Source organism: Microtus oregoni, unplaced genomic scaffold (genome assembly GCF_018167655.1).
Source record: "Microtus oregoni isolate MIOR12 unplaced genomic scaffold, Mior012 000015F_ref0000493, whole genome shotgun sequence".
In the NCBI taxonomy this organism is placed as follows: domain Eukaryota; kingdom Metazoa; phylum Chordata; class Mammalia; order Rodentia; family Cricetidae; genus Microtus; species Microtus oregoni.
In genome coordinates this window covers 10521982-10536021 of record NW_024543074.1, presented here as the reverse complement: position 1 = coordinate 10536021, position 14040 = coordinate 10521982, and positions in this window count along the sequence as shown.

Below are 14040 nucleotides of genomic sequence, written 5' to 3'. Positions count from 1 at the left end.
GAGATAGACAGATCCCTGAGGCTCAGAGGCTAGCTAGCCTGACCTAATTGTCAGGTCCCAGATACCAGTGAGAGACCATGTCCCAACACACAAGGTGGATGACTCCCGAGGAATGACACCCAAGGCTCACAACTAGCCTCTACGGACATGTGCACCCACGTCCACACGCGCACATACCCACAAGCACACACACACACACACACACACACACACTGTTGCGAGAAGAATTCATGCATCTCAGCTAGAACCCATCATTTCCACCCTCTCCACACCCACTCACCTCAAACCTCCTCCTGACTTTGTCCATCTTACTATGTCCAGCTGGTTGCCTAAGACACAATCCTGAGAGTCCTATCTCAAATAAAATATCTCCTCTATCTCTCTAAAATATTTCCCCTTGTCTCTATCCTCAAGCTGCCAGCATCTTCAAAATCACATGGGACACCTTCTCTTCCTGCTCCTCTCATATACATTCTGTGGATCCACATTATCCAGTATGGGAGCAGTTCATCACGTGGTTCTTCGGTGCTCAGAGGGTAACTAGTCTAATCTGAAATGTGTTGTTGGAGCTGTGAGATTGCTTATTGGGTAAGGGCACTTGCGACCAAGTTTGATGACCTGAGTTCAATCCCCAGGACCCACTAGATGATAGGAGAGAACTCTCCCCTGTTGCCTTTTGACCTCCACGCATGAGTGGCAGTGCATGAGTACCCAAATATATACACGCAATAAATAAATGTAATTTTAGAGAAGTGTGTTGGCTTAGAGTACATACCAGATTTTGAAAAATCAATATGAAAATTTTTTTAAATATTTATTTATTTATTTGTTATGTATACAATATTCTATCTGTGTGTATGCCTACAGGCCAGAAGAGGGCACCAGACCTTATTACAGATGGTTATGAGCCATCATGTGGTTGCTGGGAATTGAACTCAGGACCTTTGGAAGAGCAGGCAATACTCTTAACCACTGAGCCATCTCTCCAGCCCCAATATGAAAAATTTTACATTATATTGATTATATGTGAAAAACATTATTGGGGCTGGAGAGATGGCTCAGAGGTTAAGAGCATTGCCTGCTCTTCCAAAGGTCCTGAGTTCAATTCCCAGCAACCACATGATGGCTCACAACCATCTGTAATGGGGTCTGGTGCCTTCTTCTGGCCTGCAGGCATACACATAGACAGAATATTGTATACAAGCCGGGCAGTGGTGGCGCACGCCTTTAATCCCAGCATTTGGGAGGCAGAGGCAGGCGGATCTCTGTGAGTTCGAGACCAGCCTGGTCTACAAGAGCTAGTTCCAGGACAGGCTCCAAAACCACAGAGAAACCCTATCTCGAAAAACCAAAAAAAAAAAAAAATTGTATACATAATAAATAAATAAATATTTTTAAAAAATGTATTATTTTAGCAGTCAGGTGGTAGTGGCACACACCTTTAATCCCAGCACTCAGGAGGCAGAGGCAGGTGGATCTCTATAAGTTTGAGGCCAGCCTGGTCCATAGAGTGAGTTCCAGAACAGCCAAGGCTAAACAGAGAAACCCTGTCTCAAAAAAACTAAGTAAATTAATGATAATAACTAATAAATAAAAGAATAACTTAACTATTGATTAATACAATTTTGGTTTTATTTATTTTATGTGAATGGATGTTTTGCCTGAGCATGTGTATGTGTACCACATGCATGCCTGATGCCCATGGAGGCCAGAAGAGGGCACTGGGTACGCTGGAACTGGAGTTACAGAGGGTGAGCCACCATGTGGGGCCTGGGAATCAAATCCAGGACCTCTGTAAAAGCAGCAGGTACTATTAACCAGTTAGCCATCTCTTCAGTACCAAGGTTATTTTGAATTCATTTCACTATTTCTTTGTATATTTTATATGGCTATTAGATTTTTTTCTTTCCTGATAGACGTATTTTTTTAGTTTTATGTGTATCTATCTATATCATGCCTACATGTATGTCTGATTATTACGTGCATGCCTGGTCCTGTGGAGGTGAGAAAGGGGGCAAGAACATCAGAACCTCTGAATCTGGAATTATGGCTGGCTCTTGGCTGCCAAGTGAGTGCTAGGACTCAAACCCAGGTCCTCTACAAGGACAGGGGCAGCCAGTGCTTTTAGCTGATGAGTCATCTCTCCAGCCCCTTTCCTAACAGACTTCTAAGTTACAAATGTGGCACTCATGTTTATAGTAAACTACTCCACTCTACATAAAAGCAAAAAGTACTTTTCTAAAACGCAAAGCTGAATCATGTTCTCTCTCTCTCTCTCTCTCTCTCTCTCTCTCTCTCTCTCCTTGTTTGTTTGAGACAGGGTTTCTCTGTGTGGAAGCACTGTCTGGGGAGGTAATGGAACTGTCTGAGAAGATGGTGCCTTGCTGAAGGAAGCATGCCCCTGGAATCCAGGGAGTTTATAGTCTAGCCCCACTTCCAGGTCACTCTTTTTGCTTCCTGTGTGGATAAAAATGTGATTGCTCAGCTTCCTTCTCCAGCCACTGTGTCTGCCTAAACTTACCACTGTGTCTCTCTATCAAGATAGACTTTTACCCTCTTGGACCAAAAGCCAAAATAAACTCTTCAGTGAGTTGGTTTTGGTCATGGTATCACAACAACAGAAAGTAGCTACACACATCATGTCTCGCCTCCTCCTCCCAGTATCCCTTACATTGCTACACTCCAGCCCTGTGTGCTGCCTGCAAGTCTTTCACAATTCCATGCATCTCTGGTCCCTGGGCCTTCACATATAGTGTAAACACTTTTTCTTGTATCTAGAACGCTTTTTCCCCTCTTGGCCTGCTTAATACTCTGTCCATTTATCAGCCTTGACTTCAGTATGTCTCTTCTCAAGGAGTCTACAGGCCTTTCTTCTCTGAGCTTTTATTATTTCTATGCTCTTGTGTTGTGGGTTTCCTAGGGAGATTTGAACCATTTCCTATTCACCCCAGATAAGGCAGTGGTGGCAGACTAAAGAAATGATTACACCAGCCAGGCAGTGGTGGTGCACACCTTTCAACCTAGCACTTAGGAGGCAGAGGCAGATGGATCTCCGAGTCTGAGAGCAGCCTGAACTACAGAGCGAGTCCCAGGACAGCCAGGGCTACACAGAGAAACTCTGTCTCCAAAAATAAAAATAAAAGGAATAATCCCACCCAAATGTGGCTTGAACCAATGAGTGTATTAGGGTTACTCACAGGAGCGCAAGGGAAGGCTATTTTTCCAGGGGCACAGATGACTCAAAGGCAGGTACCCACCCCAGCATAGATGAGGACCCATGAAAGCTGCATGCTGGAGCTCTCCATGCTTGGAGGCAGCTGGGCACTCTGGAGCACCTCCTCTCACCAGTTAGTCATGTCTTATATAACCTTGCGGAGAGGCCTTGTGAATTTTGCAACTTTTTGAGCCTTCTAAGTTTCTTTAGATTCCAGAACTTAGTGTGTTCTGTCAGCGTCTTGCAAGCCTCTCTCCAGGAGGGAGTGTTTCTACACAAGGGAAATTCCTACACAAATCTACAAGTCTCATCTCTCTACCTCATTTTGTCCCAGAAGAGTGTCCCTGTTCTCTGCCTGTGGTCTTCACTGTCCTGTTGCCAAGCACCTCTGGCAAAGGCTGACTCATAACTGACCTTCCGGGAGTTGTTATCAAATGAACAAACAAATTAGTGACCGATATCCCAAAGCCAGATACATTTTCAGGTAGAAGATAGAACAAGAGTTCTCAGGCTCAAAGAGATGGCCACCAAGTCTGGGAAGAAAGGCAGAGGGAAGACAGTGTGTCTTCAGCTCTGTAGCGACCAGATCCCAGGTTATCACTAGCCCGACACTGCCCCAGAAGAACCAACAGCTCTGTTTTTCCAGGAAAGCTTTCTGCTTCCCCCAGCCTTTACCCCAATGCTCTCAGAAGTGGCTACATGGAAGATTCTTTCTAGAGACATATTTCATCTTATACTGGGGATGATGAGAATGAGGAATGGTCTGGCTTAGAACTGCTGCTTGCTCAATACATGGAGAATGAAGATATATTCCTAACTCCGTGTGAGCCTTGATTTGGAGATTTCCCTTCGAGAGACAGGTGGTCCAGATCCAAAACCAGAGGGGAGTAGGGACTTAAGAATAAAAAATCAGGGCTGGAGAGATGGCTCAGTGATTAAGGGCACTGGCCGCTCTTCCAGAGGACCTGGGTTCAATTCCCAGCACCCACATGGCAGCCCACAACTGTCTATAACTCCAGGCATCTCACACAGACACACATGTAAGCAAAACACCAACAACACATAAAAATAAATAAGCCTTTAAAAAAAGTAAAGGAGCAAGAGTATGACGGGGGCGGGGGAGCCCCACCACTGACTCCTTGTGACAAGACTCACTGGGGGCGGGGGAGCCCCATCACTGACTCCTTGTGACAAGACTCACAGCCTCCCTGGTATTCAACAAAAAATACCTTTCTGTGACTCAGAGGGATTGCTATGAGAATATGTGGAGACAGATAGATGGGGACAGTGGATGTAGGTGAGCTTGTTAGACATCACTGTGACAGATACCCAAAGAAATAACCTAAGGGAAACAAGAGCTTCACTATGTTCATGATTTCAGAGGTTTGGGCCCAAGGTTTGTGTTATGCCCAGATCACAGACTCCTCCCAAAACCAATGAGGAGACTGAGTCCTGTATGTAAAAGCAAAGAGCCTTTATTCTTACACAAGTTTGCAAACTCGGACTATCTGTGTCGTATTAGAGTAGTCAGAGAGCCCCGAGCTCAGTTGGGGTTGGGTTTTTGTAGTAGCAAAGGTAGGGGTGAGGGATTTCTAGGGTACAGGACCTCTGATTGACTGACTTTTGTCTAAGGATGTCCTGGTGGAACAAACGATGGGTGTGTGCTGGCCGGGGGTTCTATACTAGAATGGTTGGTATGCTAGGAATTTCCTTTGGATGGTCTGTTCCTGGGTGGTGCCTAGGTAGTCTTGAGTTTGTGGTCTTTCTCAGAACCAGGTATCGGCCTTAGGGTAAACAGAGACCCAGGCCTCTATTGAGCTCCTGGTGGCTGGGTCCTACAATTTGGTTCCTTTACTTTAGGCCTGAGGCAAAGTTCACCTTGGCACTGGGAGGTTTGTCACCTCAAGTGACAACAAAAGCAGAAAGGAGTCATCGGAAAGGGCCAAGAAGACTAAGGGAGACACATCGGAGACTCAAGGCATGCCTCTGATTCACTTGCTCCAGCAAGCCCTTTCCCTTCCGCAATCCTCACCTCCTTCCAGTAGACTGGAAGTGTGAGTCCATCAATAGATCAAACTATTCATTAGGCAAAAGTCTTCACCATTTAATGTTCTCCGGAAACAGCCTCTTGGGCACACCAAAGGCATGCTTTATTAATCTTCTATGTATCTCAATCCAATCAAGATTGACCATCACAGTAGCTTTGAAAATGCAAGGATCATAGTAGACACTCCCTGTAAGTGCAAACATTTTTAGTTGGCTGTTTCGGTTAGCAGCAGAGGTACATATACATACAGTTGTAGGAAAAAAGGTGGGAGCCCACATTCCCTCAACAAAGATGGATTTACACAGAGGCAGAACCAAAAACTGTACTACAGTCCTGGTCCAGTGCCTGATTTTCCTGTTCCTGGGCATGGTGGTGAATGCCTTTGATCTGGGCACTCAGGAAGCAGAAGCAGGTGGGCCTCTGAGTTCCGGGCTAGCCAGGGATACACAGTGTAACCTTGCCTAGAAACAACAACAAAATAGATGACCAAAGATTCCCACCTGCCCAGCTAGAGGTGGGTGTTTGGTGTAGATGGAACCGGAGCCCCAAATATGCTAAGCCTGCATGTTACCACTGACCCACATCTCCAGGCCTCAGAGTGGGTGGGATACACCCTGGAGGCCCTTGCTCCTGTTCCAGGCCCTGGATGACTCAGGCTTCACTAACCTTGCCTCCACAGCCCTGTCAAATCACACAAAGCAATCAGTAGTGCCTGAAGTTCCCCACCTGGAAGGCTGCAATCACATCCCTGCAGCTGCCAGAAGCAGCAGAGGAGACTGTTAAAGGCACACACAGCCTGTGTGCTTCTCTCCACTCCTCTGTGAACATTCCCTTCCCTTTCTCTCCCAGGGTTTGAAAAGGCAATGTGAGACAGAAATTCTTCAGAAAGGGAGTTCTAACTCCCTGTGTTGTGGAATATTAGCTCAAGGTGTGTTGCATTCATTTATGCTGGGGAGTATTTGTTTAGTGATGCAAAGATGGGTTGCATTCCTTTTTTATGTTGCATTTGCTTAACTCTGTAAAGCTGTGTTCCTTTGCCTGTCTAAAACACCTGATGGTCTAATAAAGAGCTAAACGGCCAATAGAAATGCAGGAGAAAGGGTAGGTGGGGTTGGCGGCAGAGAGAATAAATAGGAGAAGAGCAGGAGAGTAAAAGGAAGAGTAAGAGGAGAGAAGGATGCCAGGGCCAGCCACCCAGCAACACAGCCAGCCATGGAGTAAGAAGGAAAGAAAGAGAAATAAAGGTTAAAGCAAGCTGGGCGGTGGTGGTACACACCTTTAGTCCCAGTAACCTCAGCACTTGGGAGGCAGAGGTAGGCGGATCTCTGTGAGTTAGAGGCCAGCCTGGACTGTAAGAGCTAGTTCCAGGACAGGCTCCAAAGCTACAGAGAAACCCTGTCTTGAAAAGAAAAAAAAAAAAAAGATAAAAGAAAAGAAAGATTAAGTCTCAGTTTTTATTTGGGAGTTGGGTGGCAGGCCCCCAAAGAGTAAAAAACAAAACAACAAGAAGACCAAAACAAAAAAACTACATCCCTCTTACACAGTTGTGGGCAGGAGTGTGTGTGGGGGGGGAAGGACTTTGGACAAGCCTTTGACCTTGCTATGATTCAGAGCCATTGAGTCCGCGCACACATTCCTTTACTCAAAACACATTCAATGAACCCCTAAAGACAACAGCAAATGTGTGACAGGCAAAGTGCAGAGCAAACCCTGAGTAAAGAAAGGAAATGTTGGCAAGGGCGGCTGTTTCTTGAGAGGCACGTTAGTGTCATGGATGAGAGTATAGGACTTGGAGAGCAAACCCTGCCTTTGTAACTTATTTGGTGTACAGCCCTGAGAAGAAACAGGGATACTTCTGAGATTGTTGTGGGGTTAAAATACAGAGTAGAAGCCCAATAAACATCTAGTGTAGTAGGGAGGTGATATGCAGCAAGGTTCTACCTGTGCAGCAAGAAGGCAGGATGCAGTAAACAGGATAAAGAAAGAAAATGCAGTGTTTGTATGCGGTTCCTTTGGCCATTGCATATCCCGCATGACAGAAGAGGAGGCCAGTATGCTGGGACACTGAAGGTTACAGACTTAAAAAATAGTATAATGGGGGCTGGAGAGATGGCTCAGAGGTTAAGAGCATTGCCTGCTCTTCCAAAGGTCCTGAGTTCAATTCCCAGCAACCACATGGTGGCTCACAACCATCTGTAATGGGGTCTTCTGGCCTGCAGGCATACACACTGACAGAATATTGTATACATAATAAATAAATAAATATTTAAAAAAAAATAGTATAATGATACAGACAATCTTCACAAGACAGCACACATGCCTAGCACCAGCTAACACCCCCTAAATTTAGAGCCACAGTCAGTGAAGTCAAATGACAGGGTCTCTAAAGTTGGGGAGCCAGCTCTTGGAACTTGCTTTGCTATTGGCCTGTGTTTTAGATTCTGCTCATCTAGAAAGGGTCATTCCTGCTGTCTTGTTTTCCTGTCTATTTCTGTGATAAAATGGATCAAAACCAACTTGGGAGAGAAGGGCTTATTGGGTTTATACGTCCAGATCACAGTCCATCACTGAGGGAAGCTGAGGCAGGAACTCAAGCAGGACAGGAACCTGGAGACAGGAGCCAAAGCAGAGGAATGATGCTTACAGGCTGCTCCTCATGGCCTGCTCAGCTTGTTTTTAATACATCCCAGGACCACCTAGTAGTGGCACCACTCACAATGGGCTGTACCCTTCCACATCAATCATGAACCAACAAAACACCCCTATAGACTTGCCGACAGGTCAGTCTAATGGAGGTATTTTCTCAACTGAGGTTCCCTCTTCCCAGATGACTTTAGCTTGTGTCCCTGATGACAACAACAAAAGCCTAACCATCCTACTTGCTGTCCCTGGAAGTAGTTTGAGTCCTGGAACCAAGAAGGGCCATTTTCTTTCATAGGAACTAGGGAACACACATCTCCAGAAAGTTAGAATGGACCTAGCTTCTAGACTAGGATAGGCCTCTAGACGGGTAGCCAATGAGGAGACAGAAGTGGAAGGCCTGGACAGGCTGATCAGGCTCATGATCACTGACCCTAGCTTCTTTGGTCCTATTTGGAACTGAGACCCACTGAGGGCCAAGACTTTGCCCAACACCTATGGAGCTGAGGAGAATCTTTGCTGGGAGAATGCGAAGGAGAACAAAGGCTAGAAGCCTTCAGCCCCGAGCTGAGGGCAAGGAGGCATTGAGGCTCTGAGGGTCATTTCAAGTAAGAGGAGCCACACTGGAAGAGTTGTCGTTTGGAAGGATGGGGGTCAGGAGGCCTCCGTTCTTGCCCAGTCAACTTGGCTCACTTTGTGTGACTTCTCCTTGGCCTACGTTTGTTTTCAGTAAAAGATGGTTTTATTAGTAAGACCACACAGGCCCTTCATAGCTCAAAATTGTGACATCTGGACTCAACCAATGCCTGAGCTCTTAGGATTTGGAGCGTTGAGATGGGATCTGGAAGGATGGATACTAAAAGGAACTCCAGAATAGGCAGGTCTGAGAAAGGGGTGAGATGGCTAATGTGAACCTGACAGAATCTAGGATCATCTGAGAGACAGGCCTCTGAGAAAGCCTATAGGGGGATTATCTTATTTTGTTGTTGTTTATTTTACGTGATTTTGAGGTTCTGCCTGCATGAATGTCTGTGTGTATCTTGTGTGAGCCTATGGAAGAGGGTGTTGAATGCCCTGAGTTGTGGGTGGTTGCTCACTGTCTTATGAGTACTAGGAATTGAATCTGGGTCCTCTGCAAGAACAGCAAGGGCTCTTAACTGCTGAGCTGTCTTTCCATCCCTGTAGGGATTATCTTGCATTAGCTGAGGCAGGAAAACCAGTCCACTTGGGTACCACTATTCCCTGGCTGGAGTTCTGGACTGGACAAGTGATACGGGAGTTGAGCTGCAGCAGCATTCATCTCTCTGCTTCCAGATGATGTGATGAGAGCATCTGCTTCAAGCTCCTTCTACCTCAATTCCCCATCATGGTGGACTCAACAGTCAGTCAAAAGTAAACCTTTTCCCCTTCAGTTGCTTTTGTCAGACATTTTAATTACAACAACAGGTAAGAAATTAATATAAAGGGCTACTCACAGCTCTCAACCCTCAGGTCCTGTGAGTGCTTCAGAAGGTGTAGGAAAGGCATGATGGGGAAAAGGAATGGAGGCAGGTAAGGCAGATTGGCCTACCCAAGCTCCTGACATCTCCAGAGCAAATGAAGTTATCTCCCAACTCACGCTACCTTGGGAGCCCATGGAAAAACTGCATTATAATCGATAGCCTCATGAATAAGTAAAGAGGCAACGTAAAACATCTTGCCTCCAGCACAGGGCTTCCTCGGGAAAATGGAACCTTGACCCACTTCTGCTGTTCGTCCTGACTTTCTTCAGAAGTTTCTTAAGAGTCATCTCAGGCATGCCCCTGTCTCTGTGCAGGCCTCTATATGCTATGATCTAAGAGATCAAGAGCTGAGAATTGTGTTTTTGTTTACCACCCCACCCAGATGAGGACATCCTTTCCTCTCAGTCTCCCACAGGTAGGCTGCCCCCCCCCTTCATCATCTACTCCTTTATTCTCTCCCTGCTGGTACATTCTCCCCTCTTTGTTTATCTCTGGTTTGGCTTTCTGCTTCTCACCCCTCCCCCAAGACTTCATGCCTTTCTTTGGGCAATGGCTTAGCACCACATAAAATCAGCAGCAATAGGAAGATAGTTGATCCCCACTCCTCTGTCCCTGTTATAACCACCTCAGATACCTTCATCTAGGTTATAAATGAGGAGGAGACCGGGTGGTGGTGGTGCATGCCTTTAATCCCAGCACTCGGGAAGAAGAGGCAGGCGGATCTCTGTGAGTTTGAGGCCAGCCTGGTCTATAAGAGCTAGTTCCAGGATAGGCTCCAAAGCCACAGAGAAACCCTGTCTCAAAAAAAAAAAAAAAAAAAAGAGGAGGTCTGAAAGCTAAAAATGCATTTTTGAGCATGAGACAGCAAGACTCCACTCATCTGCTTCACAATACAGCCATGTATGAACCACTGAGTTGACCAACATTTCTCTTTGTCCATAATATCTCGACTACCGTAGAAGGCAGGGAAGTCTTTGAGCTCCCAGACAAGCACTAGGGGAATCTGGAATGTTAGCACACAGGGTTGTTCCTTCAAGGGGAGGAATGCAATGCCTGTTATCTGCCCAGAAAGCTGGAGCTGGTATGCTCTCTAACCTGGTGATCTTTGCATACCTGTGTGACCAGAGATTTGCTGGCACCAGATCCTCCCCCAGACCCTTATCCTAAGTTTGTTTTTCTGAGTCAGTCTATAGAACCCATCTTTATGGGCTTTACAAAGAGCTTTGATGGAGTCACATCTGGTGTGTATTTAGCTTACTTTGTTCCCAAGGAGATGTACGCATGCTTTGTTGTTTATGAGGGACTGAGTTAGTTATCCCCAGAACAGTTTCCACCAAACTATGCTGTGCTTAAATATGCCTACAACAAACTGCTCGGGGTCAGACTCCCAAAGTCTGAAACAACACCAGCTGTTGAGTTGTGTTGACCTAATTGCCTTCTTGCTTCCCTCACCTCACTCTCTATAGCCTGGTAAGGCCAAAGACATCCCTAAATACCACAAAGAAGAGCAAACCTCCAACGAACACCCCAGACCAAAATAGTGGCCACTCATATGTGGAGATAGACAATAACGTTCTGCGTGTGTCTTGAAACTCCTCGGAGCTCTCCTAGGCTTTGCTGACTCAGTTTCCCCTCCACTCTCTGGCCATGGAGAGAGGTGTCCCAGAACTAAAGACTGTTCAGTGCTGGGTCAGTTAACATGTAGAAAGGAGTTGTAGGGTTGTAGCAGTGCTCTTTGTCCTCAGCTCTTCGGTTCTAGTGAATTCCTTTACGTTTCTGACTAGGAGAGGCTCTCACTTGCTCACTGATCTGGGCATGTGAATTTGGAATGATGTTTCCCTGTCAGTTACCATGACAGTTTATCACTTGTACCGTTCCTGTGCAACAGCTAAGTCATCTATCCTTCTTCATTTGTTTTGTTTGTGTTTTTTTTTGAGACAGAGTTTTTGTTGTTGTTGTTGTTTTTTTTTTTTTTTTTTTTTTTTTTTTTGGTTTTTCGAGACAGGGTTTCTCTGTGGTTTTGGAGCCTGTCCTGGAACTAGCTCTTGTAGACCAGGCTGGTCTCGAACTCACAGAGATCCGCCTGCCTCTGCCTCCCGAGTGCTGGGATTAAAGACTTGCGCCACCACGGCCCGGCTGAGACAGAGTTTTGAGTCTTTGTGTCTCATGCTCAGAAATGCATTTTTCTCCTCCAGACTTTCTCGCTTATAACCTACATGAAGGCTTCTGGGGCAGTTATAATGGGGGACAGAGGAGTGGGGGTCAACTGCCTTCCTCTCGCTGCTGATTCTATGTGGTGCTAAGCCATTGTGGTGTAAGTAACCTTGGCTGTCCTGGAACTCACTGGGTACACCAGGCTGGCCTTGAACTCAGAGATCCACCTGCCTCTGTCTCCCAAGTAACGTGATTAAAGGTGTGTGCCTCTGTCCTCTTATCTGAAGGAGGCAGTCAGGATGGTTCCTCTGCAGCCCCGCATCAGCCCTCCACAGAGACATCTATACTGTGCTTCCTTGCCTCAGCACTGAGGATGCAGGCTTGATTGTCCAAGGATGGAGCTCTGATTTGACCTGACAGAAAGTAACTTTAGTATTCCAAGAAAGGGCATAGAATTCTCTGTTTGGTCCCTTGTCAGAGGCAAAAGGACCAGTCTCACAGTTTAATAAATCTGGAGAGCCAATCACTAACTTACAAAGCTGCTTTGATACACGCTCCACTGTAGCCCAGGCTGGCCTTGAATTCCTGATCCTTCCAACCTCAGTCTCCTAAATGCTGAGAGCTCAGGAATGCATACCATGCCCAGTAGTGAACAATGCACTCCTAAGCTACAATCTATCTAGTGGTCCATGCCTGTAATCCCAGCACTCAGAAGGTGGGTGCAGGAGGACCAGGAATCAGAAGTCAAATAGGATTACTCAGTGAGCTCAAGAGTCTCAAGGAACACCAAGGGCTGGAAAGGGAGCTTGATGGGAGGACACCTGCCCAATATACCACAGGCTTTGGGTTATATTCTCAGTAACACACACACACACATACACACACACACACACACACACACACACACACACACACACACAGGGGGGGGAGGGAGAGAGAGGAATGGGGGGAGAAACAGACTGACAGACAGACAGACAGAGACAGACATGGAGTGGCACAGCAACATTTGGCCTTATCTCTTACAGCTACCCAAGCACAGAGGTCCTCAGTTACAGGGCCCAGCCTGTTCTCTCCAGTAGGGCCCTGAGGTCCAGGCCCAGGCTTCTGGCTCTACCCACAACACAGGCTAGGGCTGGCATCCAACACATGGGTTGTGGCTGTCACCAAAGAGGAACTGGCAGCAGACACAGCAGACTATGTTTTCTTTGCAGGCTGAGGGTAACTAGAGTAAGCTGAGAATTCTGCTCTGCTTCAAGGAGGAGGGGAATAGAGGAACAGAGAATCGGGCAAGGCCAGTAGCTTGCTGAAGGGAGAATTTCTCTAACTTCTAAGACAAACGTGGCGTGGAGACCAAAGGTGGGGTGGAGTAGGGTGCTAAGGCCCCACAAAACTCCTGGGTCCTGTTAGGAATTATTCAAGTGTTTCATGATGGTAGCTAACACTTATTAAATGTTCTGTGCTATTCACTATGCCCCAGATTAGGCTATACTATGAAGTCATTGTGTACAGAGGCTAGAAACATCAGCCTACACAACATACAACCGGGCTCAAGTCTTTGACTTTGCTACTCACTAGCTCTGTGATCTTCAATAAGTTATTTAATGATCCTGTGTCTCGTCTGCTTCATTAATAAAATGGGGAATGTAATAGCAGCACCCCTTTGGTAGAGTCTGAAGATCAAGAGCATTGACATCCATAAAGCTCTCGGTACATTGCCTCGTAGTTTTGGCTATTTTGATCCTGCTGAATCTTCACACAAAGCTCTGAAGTAGATGGCATTAATTGAGGAGGCTCCAGGAAGCTGAATGACTCTCCTGAGACCCTACGGTCTAGTTGATTGACAGAGCATGAATGCCCTTCTGAGTGCCCCTAGCTGTCCCTATCTTTAGGAGGAAGTAGATTCACGATAGTTAGCTACCCTCACGTCCCACAGCCGTTCTAGCTTGGGAATTCTGCCTCTATTCCAGAACAGGAACAAAAGTGATCTCCACCCTGCCTCAGAGGCCTGCCTGACTTGCCCTCTGGGCCCAGCCAGCAGGTCCCTCCCACCGACTATAGCAACAGCCAGAACTGGGAGCCTCCTAGGTACTACACCTGCATCATCAGCCCCAGACCTCCCTGGGGGCCTCTACCTTCAAACCACAGCATTCATACCCCACCCCCAGTCCCAGGTAGGATGCTGACCCTCAGCCTGGAGGGACTCTTTTAATTTCAGGATAAACAGACTGTCATCCCGACCCAGCCCTCTGCAGGCTTGCTCCCCGCCCCCCTCAATCCGCAGTGCACAGCCGCTCCGTTCTCCTGCCAACTTGGCAGCTCGTTGCTGCTGTTACTATCAACACCTCTGAGGGAAAAGGGAGAGAAGTCGGCTCTGATCGCCTAGTGCACTGAGCAGCAAATTCATGTTCAGCCAGAGCACTCGAATGTCTCCCTAGCTCCGAAGAATCCTGGTGGGGACAAGAAAGGTGGGGTCTGTGTTGCAG